The sequence below is a fragment of the Rissa tridactyla genome, chromosome 1 (assembly GCF_028500815.1).
Source record: "Rissa tridactyla isolate bRisTri1 chromosome 1, bRisTri1.patW.cur.20221130, whole genome shotgun sequence".
NCBI lineage: Eukaryota > Metazoa > Chordata > Aves > Charadriiformes > Laridae > Rissa > Rissa tridactyla.
In genome coordinates this window covers 137629700-137642466 of record NC_071466.1, presented here as the reverse complement: position 1 = coordinate 137642466, position 12767 = coordinate 137629700, and the positions used below count along the sequence as shown (strand labels likewise).

General features: G+C 40.7%; 1 protein-coding gene across 6 annotated transcripts in view; it reads right to left on the bottom strand.

The window, feature by feature from the left end:
• The window catches only part of PPARA (peroxisome proliferator activated receptor alpha), a 41885-nt gene extending 31039 nt beyond the window's left edge, over positions 1-10846 (bottom strand). Inside the window, exons 1-3 of one of the 6 annotated variants that reach the window (XM_054218838.1) lie at positions 10826-10846; positions 10153-10350; positions 7594-7715 (exon numbers count right to left, since the gene is read on the bottom strand). The gene's annotated coding sequence lies outside the window, so the exon portion shown is untranslated. The other 5 variants (XM_054218864.1, XM_054218847.1, XM_054218830.1 and 2 more) reach the window with 5 other exon arrangements.
• Positions 10847-12767: the final 1921 nt, after the last annotated feature.

Genomic DNA, 12767 nt, shown 5'->3' with positions numbered 1-12767 from the left:
GCTAATATTTCAACAATCTTTAGGGTTCATGTATATATATGGATACCTTAAGATGTGTTCTTATGAACTAGGATATAAGAATCCCTTTTGATTTATATCAACAGACCTTTATGTGTGATAGCAATTGGTACATATTGTTGATAATTCCTTATTGGCAGGACTGGTAGTAACATACTCTTTAGAGTATGTGTTATAAATAAATCCCTGCTGTGTTATAAATAAAAATACCTGCCTTAAGCTTAAATTTATAATAATATGAAGGACAATAAATAATTAATAAATCTTCTGTTCTGTGAGCATATTTATTATTCCTATATGATTTCAACCTTGCTTGCTCTTTGACAGAAGAGCAAAGGAACGTTCCTATGACATAAATACTTCAACTGAATACCACCTAATTCAAGGCCACTTATTATATATGATAATAATATATTATTATTATGACACATAATCTAATATTTTGCAGATACCAAGTAGTTTTGAGTTTGTTGACTGGTAATGAAATTTTTGAGGTTGTATAGAATTTTGTGAGTTTAAGCAACAAGATAAAAACTTGAGAGCATTAACTTCTGATAGTACACAAATTTGAGAGGTAGAATTCATATTGGTATTTACTATTACCAGTATTAAAACACTGGGAAAAGGGCAACTTTGGTGAGAAGAAATAAAAAAGCTTTAATGTCTAGTAGCTTGCTCCCAACGACACAAAATTTTCGTACCTCGCATTGTCCTATCCTGTCTCCCTGCTCTTTTTCCTTCTCACTACACCTACAGTTCCCCCTCCCCACCCAGCGTCCCTGAACTACTGACTATGCAAACAGCAAACATGCTGTAGCTGGTTCAGAGCTACGTGTTGCAACTGGCTTGCTAATGCTCCTATGCTGATTGGCAATTGACAAGCCAAACAGAACAGATAATTGTTGAATTCACATTGCATCATATCCTCAGTGGGGTCAATAATGTGTTTTCCTTTCTTCTTTCCAGTTACCAACTTTCATAAAAATTACAGAACTTTAATGCCTTTGCAACCACTAGTCCCCTGCCAAATTTGACAAGACCTGCAGGTTCAAAGTTATTGGGTGGAGTGATTCGACAGCAGACCATAGTGCGTACATCTGACTTTCTTCAGTAACTAGACTAAAAGAGAGATGAGAAAACAATCCTGAAAACAGTTTTCAGTGTAGCAGTTTTGGAGCATAACTTTTCCAGCATAGATCTGAACTTTTGCCCCCTTTTTGTTGGTTTTTTTTTTTTTCAGCTCGTTTTCAGTTATTTGTTTTATATTTCCTAAGGTTTGTAGAACACACAAACAGTACAATGGGTACCTGAGGTTATGTCAGTCCTTGGAGTATTCTACAATCTTCCAGAGTCCCTCACTTTGTCTCCTAATCACATACTTTATTAAGAAAATGATAATTGGCTGTCCTTGAAGTAGTGGTTAAATATTCACTTTGGCTGAGGATTTCTGACCTGTGGGCAAAAATACTAGTTCTTACAGACATCTTAATGCCAACATTCTTCCCTAATAAAGAGCTATTGTTTTGGAACAATACTTTTTATCTAAAAGGAGAGAGAGGGGAAAAAAAAAGAAAAATATATCTTAAATTAAATTACTTAACGCAAAAAGTTGAAAGATGGTTCAGACTTTTTAGAATACCGATTTAAGATCGTGAAAAGCTTCACTTGAATCCTACCAACCCTTCAACCACATTCCAGGCCTTGCAATCCCCCTTTTTTAGAACATCTAGTCAGACACAACTTCTCCTCCTGGCAAACTCCCAAATTTTGCCACCCCAATCTCATTACACGGGTTCTGCTCAGAACAATTGAAATAAAAAAAAGAAAAATACAACTTTGCATTTGGATCAGTTACTACAATAGCTCACTTGCTTATGACCAGCATTCCTTTAAAAGCAACACACAGCCTCTTAGTTTTCTCTTTTTATTTACAACTTAAACTTCCACATCTAAGCTCAGTCTCCTTTTTGTTTTGGCTTGGGACAAAAGTCCAGTTATTTTGGCACCTGATGCTGCAACATTTGCTTCAAAGATCAACAACAAATATCTTCCTGCCTCAAGTATACCTCTTTTTCAGTCTCCACCCCTCTTGCCATCCCCAAATCTCAGGTTTCAGTTTTGGCTTTATCCTGGCACACTCAGCTTCAATACTCTTTCAGCTGTCTCACCCTCTCTTTCATAAACTGTGTCAACCCATCCTCGAATCACCTCCTTCATCCCCTCGGGTCCTCTAGTCTTCTGTCTCCACCCCTCTAGTATCTGCACAGCTGCACTCTTCTCACCATCTGCAACCCCTTGCATGATTCATCACCAAACATAACAGACCATGATTATTCACTATTTGAAAAGCTACAGTGGAATTTACATCTGTTTCTGGAAGAGATTCAAGAAGCCTGAATTTGCCTTCTTAGCACAGAACACCATCACTGTGTATTTTCAGTGCTTTTATTTCACTGATAAACTTTATTCCCTTGCTCAGACACAATAACAAGACATATTTGATAGTCTAAATTCAGCTTAACAGAAGGATTTATATCCTATAAAAGAGAATGACCCTCAGACACAACATTACGGATTTAGGCCCCTCCTGCTTGCAAATGTCTTTTTGAAAATTAATTGAATAATCCCAGTGGGCTAGCTTTCATACTCTTCTACCAGTAGACAAAACCTGATGTCTTGTATAAACAGCACCTGGAGTTGTGTAGTTTACATACTCTTCAGTGTATTACAACTTTACTCATTCCTTCAGAGTATTTTTACAGGCTCTTGTTGCTCAGCTATTACATTTAAATAAATAAATAAAAACTGCTAAAAATAAACAAACTTTGATTTAATGGCATGCCACAACTCAGAATACCCAGAGTGGAATGCGAAACAAAATTCTTTCACTTTTTGTTGTTGTTGGGTTTTTTGTTAAGAAAAGGCCTTCAGTTTTGTTCTGGCATTTTAAAAACTCTTAGCTTAAAAAGTTTTTCTTTGTGATAAATGTATCACACAAAGTTTACACTGAATTAGCATTGCTGACAGGAGTCTTGGCAACAGGTATGAATGCAATGAATCTACATTTTTTGGCAAACGGACATCAAGTACTTGTACTTTCAAGCTACTGACACGTCAGATAGAGGATAAACTTGGGACACATGACTTCACAGTTCTAAATCAGGTCACTCGCTACAGTATAGAGATCACAAGCCTCACACTCCTGCACAATCAAAAAACATCAAAATGCAACCAATTATTTTCCTAACATCTAAGCTCGCTACTCATACTTCATATGACATGAAGGGCATCTACTTACCAGGTTAACAGCCCTGTATTAACAATAGCATCACCTTTCTTTCCTGCTTGACACCCCACTTCTCCTCCCCACTTGTTTTAACTAAGGAAGGATCTGAAAGGTGGAAGAAAAACAACAGTCCAATGAAACAGCTGGGATAAGAAAACCTGCCTAAAAAGTCATATATGTACTTTCATATACCATTTTAATTCGCTTTGTAAGGCATTCTAGCTGACTGAATCTGACTTTCAAAAAGCATTTATAGGGACACTGAACTCACAGCCCTCTGCAGAGCCAAAGTGAAGCTGTTGGTTGCAAAATAAAGTTATGTTAAGGGTACAGTTAGACAAGCCAGCTTAAGTAATGTAATAGCTCCCTGACATCAAAAGGATATCCCTTCCATAACTCCCTGACATTGTCAGCCCTGCACCTTCCCGCTCCCTTCTTCATTTCCAGCCACAGCACTCCATCCTGCCTATGCTGGCTCTCGCACTTGCCTGACCTCTCTGGCCACATCTATAATAGTAAATAAACCAGGGCCAGCGCACAACTCGAGCCACGCTGTTAGCATCCTCTCTGACACCATTTTGGCCCATATCAACCTGGCACTCTCCCAGGCAAATGGGCAGGCACGGTTAAGGGGACAGCAAACGCAGAGTGGCAAACTGCTCTCCACTGGTAGTTTGGATGCAATCGTGCTGTTTTGGGAAAAAGACTGTTAGGTGTGTGCAATCTTGCCGCTTTGTTCTGGGTCCAGAGAACAGTCCCTGGCATATTTTATTCCCTAGTGTAGGCACAGCCTCAGTGAAGCAATTCAGCTCATTAAGCCAGTAGAAATGTAACACGGGAAAAACATTGCTCGAGATAGCTGAATAGACTCAACTAAGGGGCAGCAAAAAGGAAAGCTAGGAACACAGGGATGGCAGCAAAGGAAAGAAGCATGAAGAGGGAGCCTGACTGATCTTTAACAACAGTTGCTAGATCATATCAGGCCATGCTGTGTAACCCCACCTCTCGCTGTAAGCTTCATATTTGCAGGGCCACCAAGAACAACACAGAGAAAGGACATCCTATTCTTTTTTTTTTTTTTCATATTTATGCATTCATTCATTTATATACACACACATACCACATAGAAGAAAATAAAATGAATGACAGCTGCAAACTGAACAATTCCATATTCTGGAAGGATAATCACTATTACATTTCCACAGGATTTGTAATCTTGAGAAAATGCAACTCCTTGTAAATTTGGTTAGAATTGTGACAGCTCAGTATGCTGAAAATCAGGTGCCCAAAACATACATTTAAGTTGAAGATTTGGGAGCTGCTTGAAAATATTGGCCTATTTATGTACAGTTACATGTCTATGGAAGTACAGTACACAAAATGTACAGCTGCTGCTTTTTTCAGAAGTGGGATACTGTGCTGCTTGTCTCCTAGTTACATATACACTAAAGCTGCTACCTGCTTTGCTTCTAATCAGACTGGCCTGCTTAAATGCACACAGCAGTCTTTTGTCCTGAGGTGGATAAGAATAAATAAATTTTATTTTTTTTATATATATATATATAAAAATAAATTCATTTCAGAGGTAAAAAAACAATTCAAATTTCTCATGTGCTCTTCTCTGTGGACAGCTATGTGGAATGTGAATAAACACATTACACCATTTTTAAATTTCACATATATATAGCATAACAATGTAAGTCTACCTTACATTCACAGAGCAAAATTTCCAACAATCAACTGGTCAGAAACTACCAGACAGAACATTCTCCTGTTTACAAAGCTGTCTTACAGTGAAACCGCATCCATATAGCATCTTACACTGCCAAAAAAAATACTCAAAACCCCTCACAATGCAGCACACTTACTCCAAACTGAATGTTTACCTACAGACTAAGAAAAAAGCTTTGAAAAAACACACTTATCCATTTTCAACTTTGCTAAGTAAACTTCAGTGTCCAGTATTCCATGCATACCTGCATTGGCTAGTTTTTGAAATTATTCTTAGGACTCGTAACCTTCATCAAGAATCTAGTTCTAGCCTCTCTTAGAAACATAATTACAATAACTATAAATTGCTAGCATTGAAATCTTCCCCTGAATATTGCCAACAAGACAACAGTATTCACTACGACCTGCAGGCAATTAATTTTATTTTATTTTAACTTCAGAGTGGATGAACTCATCAACCATTGTAATGGTGCATTCATTGGCCCTATTATAAAGAATGCCATGAAGCACTGCCTGCTAATAAATCCAGAAGACTCCAAAGCAGTCTCTTGACACAACACCCACCTTCTCCTTCTTCCTCCCCCTCAAATCCAAATGGTTCTGCATTATATTTTTCAGCCTTCCTACTCCAGGGAAGGTTTTCCATACATGTTGAATAAAGATGCGAGAAGGTTTTGGTTTGTTTACTATGAGCCTGCATCATGCCTTCAATGCCATGTACTTTATAACATTCTGGCTGAAGCAGTAACACTAACAGGAGGCTACAACACATCAACAGTCATTCAAGTCTTCACTTTCAAATCAATTTTGCAAATAGACAGAAGTTCTTCTTACCACCTGAACATTCACATTCTGGTTTAAATTCAGTGTTTTCTTCTGTGAATTGTTATATCAATAATTTCCAGTAAATAGTTATTTAAAACAAAACAAAACAGGCATGCAACACTTATTGGTGTAACAAAAAATTAATGGCAATACAAGCCTATATGCAGATAATAGAACCTATTCAGACAGCCTAACTGTGCTGGATGCATTGATACTTACCACAAGACAGTAAGCCCTGCCTCCAAACCCTAATCGTAGGCTGTAGAATAGTCTAAAGTGATCCATGTTTTTGTTAAATTTCTATAACATTAGGAAAGACTGTGGTATCATTTTTCCATGCAAAATACTTCAAACTAAACTATTCACAACAATAAATGCTTGCAGCTCCAGGATATTGTAGACTCATAGATGAGTAAGAAGTTACTCAACCAGCAGTTAATTTGCACACCGAACAGCAGCCCTCGTTTTCTTTTACATACTATCAACAAGCTGAAATTGGACTAATGAGAGAACAAAATATGAAATACAAAAATATTGGGCCAACTCACTGTCACATGTATTTCAGCTACCTGCTGGAATCAAATGCCAAAGAATCTTATGACTCCAGTAGGTGCTAAGTACTCCAAGTTCCTCAAGGCAGACACACTTATGAACAAGTTTCTTTTACTATTTGGAAAAATTAAAGCAAATCATCTCTTAGTTTATAAGGTTTTTAAAAACCATGATAGTATATCAGCATTTCTAGACAGGGATAGGTCACTTGCCAAATGCTTGCAAATCTATCTCATACTGTTAGTGTTTCCACAGGCATGACACAACTTGAATTTAAAACAATAAATTTAGATTAATATTGTACCATAGAACAAACTATGCCTGTTTGGTAGTTCTCATCTTTCAATCTCCAAAGTAAAAAAAATTTCTACAGCTTATGCTTACAGCATTTTAAAACACAGCAAACAGCCACACAGACTAGTCATGTAACAACTCAAGCCTCAATCAGGATCAGAATACCAATGAATTGTATTTTATAGTTTGTATTAATCTGTGCATGGAAGCCCTTCACTGGACACAGACATTATACTTCCTAGATACTTAAAAGACACATGCAATACACTTATAAATAAATATTGTTTCATAAGCAGAAACTATGAGAACTGGTATGAGGAAGTGGAATCAGATTTGGCAACATCTCAATGCCACATGCAATCTGGTCACACAACAATCTGCTCATATCAATTTAATGTTTTTAAAATATGCAAAATATCACACTCCTTAAGATTGAGAGATTTTCATTTTATTTTGAGGATAGTGATGATTTAGAGCCTAACCTTACCAGATAAGAACTTTTTCGTTCAGTCAATACTCAGCATTCTACTTCATAAAAAGTTGTTCAATATTTAATTTTACAGACCTGGTCCTGTGAAATGCTAAGCACTCAACTTCTAAAATATTAAGAATTCAACTTCTACTGGGTAACACCTTCATTCAGTTTTTACACAGAAGTCTAATACAGCAATAAATACCAGAAAATAAGGAAATTTTACTTCATTCTCCTGAGCGTGCTACTACTTTCCATTTATCAACTATTTGTTTGCACTACTTGCTCGGATTTCTTTCCTTGTCAGTTGACTATACATTGGTCACTCTTTACAGAAATTCTACCTCAAATGTTTTTCATTCTTTAGTTGTTCAAAGCAATACCAAGATAGCTCCCAGTCCACGTATGTACTCACCACTTGATGAAGCATCTTGCAAGGCTGAAACAGGTTTTTTTCCAGAATGAGTTCCCTTTCCATTTCCTGTGCACATTGATGATAACAAGTGGTGCTTCATTAATACAAAGCTGCTGACATTCCTACTTAAAAAAAATAACCAAAAATAAAGTCAACAAAATTTCCCAAAGCTTATTATTCTAATTTTATATTGGTATCATCTAATATAATGCTTTTTAATATTTCTTTATACTTCTTCAGAAAAAACCCAGTCATTTCACTTGGGTTAAAATTATTTTTTAAATGACTGAGGCTTTTAATACAACACCTAGTTTTAGAGTAGGACTACACTGACATCTAGCTAACTAGGGTATATGACTGGTATATTGCAGTATCATTCTGATCTTTTTTCTTCATACTAGAAAAATTCAAAAGCACTAAACTAAGACCACTACAGTGAAAGCCTTCTGCTATTTTAATTATCTGTTATAAAGGAAAATACTTTACTCATAAAGCGCATTCTTGCAAACATCCAAGTTTTTATGTGGACAAACTATTAGAGTAGTTGCAGTTTCCAAGCCGCACACACACACGTCTCACAAGATGTCTTTGCAAAAGGCAGAGAGTTTACTTTTATATGCTTTATAAGGCCTGTTAAAAAAATTGTCAAAAAAAAAAGCATACATAGCTATAAAAATAAATAATGGTTTGACTAAACTGACTCCCCTGTCCACTCAACTAAAAACCAAACAAATTAAAGATTCAGGGAGATTTTGCAAAAGCAGTCAGATTAAAATAAAAGTATTAAAATTCCAAAATGCTGTAAGAAAATATGTTTGTATTTTTAATAAATACAAATTCAACTTCATTTATTTTCCAAGACAAGTGTGGTGTTCTTTTTTCCCCCCCTTGCAACAAATATGGTATGCGCATGAGAAACAGAACTCAGAACTCAAATCTCAGCAGGTAAACTAAAGCAAAGTAAAGAAGAAAAAAGTGCTACTTACTGAAGTAAAAGCTGCTTCTAAAAAAACGAAGAAAATTTGCATTGCCCTCTTTGACTACTTTGGGTCAACAGTGAGCACTACAGTCTATTTTCTAGAACAAGATGAATATCCTAGGCCATGTATCCTACTCTCCTGTAGGACATTATCTTCTCTAACATTTTTATAACATTCAACACATAAAATATTAAAAGCATAACGATACAAAAATCACAACTGAAATACAACCCATTCTCCATGGTTTAAAATTCATAATGTCCTTTAAGAAGACTACAGTATTGAGGGGTATGAGTAGAAAACGAAGACATTAAAGAACTACGGAAAAGCAAGTGAGAAAACCACAAGGTTTTCAGACTGTACAGGTTTGTAATGGGTATCCAAAACTCCCTATGCCACCTGATTGTAGAGGATGACAGTCAGTATAAGGCCTCAGCATATTGATAAGAACTTTTTTCCGGACTATGCCAAGTGTTCCTTCCAAACATGGGAAAAGAAAGGGAGCATGCTGGCTATGCAGTTCTTCAAACCTCTGATAAGGTCTGTGCACACTCTCATCCTTCTGAAACACTACATCGCACTTCTAAAAAATCCAAAAAGTTGCCACTAAAAGTAACTAAGAGCCAATGGCTGCTTGATAGCTCATGCCAAGTAACAAAGGTTATGATACTGGTTTAGCTTTGAGTAGACTTGTGACCACATCACATGAACCACAACTGCCGTCAGTTTCAGCATGAGACCAGGTAGCCTCAATACTAAGTCAGTGATTGAAAATTTATAAAGAAAACACTTTTTATAGTTTATCAGCTTTGCTACCTGCAATGACCATGCGAATTTCAACCCAGTAATCAGTGTTAGATGCCAATAAGAAAGTCTGTGCATGTTCTATAATACAAGTACAGTTTGATTAAAACTTGCCTTCCCAACAAAACTTATGCAACGCCTTTATTTGTGCAGTACTACTAAGACATCCAATGCCACCAAAGTGCCAAACATCATTATTCCAGATAATCCTGTTTGACGAATCCTGTAGTCATGCTTCATCCATCAGAGAGTTTAGGAACAGCTACTCACGTCAGTGAGGCTGTGCTAATCTTAATATGAATACAAGGCAATACCTTTTAGCACTCCTTTCCATTACTTTTTGAATGCTATCTTTTTCACTTGCTTTTCAGCAAGCGAATGGACAGCCCTGTAGGGCGAATCAAGAACATGGTTTTCTCATCAAATTACAAAAACAAATACAGGGGGAGCTCCCAGTGACCCACTCCTCACTCCAAGGATATGGGACTCTGACCAACCGACCGGTCAAAGCACAACCTGCCTGGCCAAGCCTAGCCAATAAAGGTAACCTCCAAGCACCTATTTTCTGCCTAGTGCCCAAGTTCGTTTCTCAAACCAGGCTAAGGACAATTCAAACGTGCTGGATTTAAAAGACATGACAGTCGCAAAACACCACCTTATATGACAGGACATTGTCTTCTCCTCTGTTTCCCACACCCCCTTCCCCCCCCCCTCCCCCCCCCCCCAGCACCCTGAAGTCTCCCCACAAAGTTTCCAAGATAAGATAGCTCTTTACCTACAAACGCCAGCCTCCGCCGGGGCCGGCTCTTGCTCGTCCTTTAGCCCCTCGGACCCCGGGGCTACCGCTCACCGCGGTCCCCTCACGGCGGGCAGCCGGCGCCAAGCCCGAGCCCAGCAGCAGGAACAACTAAAGCATCTCCCCTGGCCAGCTAACTCCTCCTCGCCTTTGCCACCGCCGGAGTTTCGCCGAGGGCTTCAAAACGCAGTGACGAGGCAGATAAATAAATAAATAAAAAGAGAAGAGAAGGGGAGGAGAAGAAAGGACAGCTCATTAGCAAAACCGCCGCCGTGTTAGCGAGGCGGGGGCGTCACCCGGCCGCGCTCCTACCGCCTCCGCCCCCTCCCCGTTTTCCTCCGCCTACGGCCGGGATACAAGGCAGCCTCGCACCGCAGGGGGCGGTGGCGGGGGGGGCGCCCCTGAGGTAATACCGGCAGGGCCGGGCCGGGCAGGGCCAGCACCGCCGCGTCCCCGGCCGTGATCCACCGTCGGGGCGCCCCGGCTCTGGGCACACGGGCGCCACACAACGCCTGCCAACCGCCACCAGCCCGGGACGTCAGCAGCGGCGGAGGCAGCCGGCCGGCCAGCGCTGCCAGCCCGGCGGAGCGGGGGTGGGCGAGGGGCCGGAGGAGGTGGAGAAGAAGGTTGAGGAGGAGGAGGGCGGCAATACCCCGATCCTGCGCCTGACTGACTCTGGGCGGCAGGGTGACAGGTACCGGAAGTGAGGTCGGGGCACACACCTCCCGCAATGGCCGCTCACGATTGGCTGGGCGAGGAGAGACCCTCCTCCTTCTCCTCCTTCCTCCCTCCCTCCCTCCCTCCCTCCCTCCGCTCCTCATCCCCCTTCCCCCCCACCCCCCGGTCCCTCCGCGCGCACCGGCGGTTTAACGGCCGGGGCCGGCGGCTGGGGAGGCGGGGGCGCGAGATTTGGGGCTTCGAGACTTTCCGTCAAGGGCGAATAAAGCCCCGGCGGGCGTAGGGACGGGCCCGGCCGGGTGCCGGGGGCGGGCAAAGTCTGCCTTCGCCTTTTCGGAGCCGCCCGGGTCGTGGGTGGTGGGGTCTGCGGGCCGGGAGAGGCTGGGACCCCGGCCCTGAGGGGAGGTGCGGGTACCCCTGTACACCGTGGTGGAGGGGCGTCTGTCTCCTTGAGTGCGGCCGGCTATAAGAAGAGCTTTGTGGTGTTAAAGAAAGTTATCGCGGGCCGCGTCTACAAAGTAAAGCCCAAAATCCTGAATTAAAACCCAGCAAACCCCCAAACAGGGCTGCGTAACAGACTTTGGCTTCCTGAGGCCCTTAAATCTCGGAAAGGTAACCAGAACATAAATAGAGCTGTTTTAAAAGCTCCCCCCACAACTCGATTTCTGCTCTTTGACTGCCCATCTGTATTACATTTCTTGATGATCCTCATGATTGTGGTCATCACTGTACAAAAAAAAATAATCACTAGCTTTTTTAAATAATATAATTCCATTTTCACTTTCATGTTCTCCCTCCATTTAGGGGGGGGAACCCCAACACACTTTATTACTGACCTGAGTAGTCAATAACATGGGTGCCAGGAAGAGAAACCACCATGACCTATTTCAGATGTTATTTTACAGGTACCAAGTGCAAACACATGTGCAGCTTCTGCTTATTTTTACGCAATGGAAATATAGTTTGTGGCAGTTCAGAAGACAGACACACAGTCCCAGAAGGGAAGCAAGGAGAGTGCTGCCCTGGAGGCTTGGCCCGTACTGCAGCAAGCACCATATTTAATTCCATACATTTCTCATAAATTTGGGTTAAGCACATGGACATGGACACCAGACCACTCCATTCAGGAGCAACAGAAACAGTAGAAGCTGAAAAACCACCAGAAAGCATGCCTCAATGTGAACCAATAAAAGGTAGTATTAAGAGCAGAAAACAGAAGCTAGCAAAAGCTCTCACGTTTACGCTAATTTAAGGCTTTTTCAGATGATTTCAAGCCGGTTCTGTTCACAGCCCAACTTCTCAATAGGTAGTGCTGCTCCGAGGTCTGTCCCAAACTAGGCCAGCATCCAATGCTACAAGAATCAGTTGATTTAGAAAGTTAATTCCCAGTTTTAACACCTACATATTTGCCCACAGCCTGTGTGTAGCAGAGCTCAGCTAATAACAAGGATAAGGGACTATTTCCATAAAAGATGTTATCTGAGCAGATGAGCTTTTAATTTGGTTTGGTTTTCTTTCTTTCTTTCTTTTTTTCCCTCCTGAAAATACACACAAACTGAATAAGCTTCTGCGCAGTTAGAAATATATATTGGTTTTCTTTGGGTGTCTGATTGGCTTTTAAAACTTTCCCCTCTTGCTTGTCAAGGAAGCTGTGGAGAGAGAAGACTCTTGTATTTGGGTTTCCCTACTGAACTTGCAGACTAGATTTAGGAGGTCTGTTTGCATGTGTAGTTGTACTGCTGGTCCCTGAGGTGACATTGCACAAGCGCTGCAGTACAGTTCTCAAAAGTAAGATCTTGGTATGATTGCCGCCATTTGCCTTGGGAATATACACATTTTAAGGAATTCACCACATCAGGGCTTTGCTGTTGCCAGTGAGAGGCATGCCTGGCCGTCTAGGCTTTATCCTAGCTGTT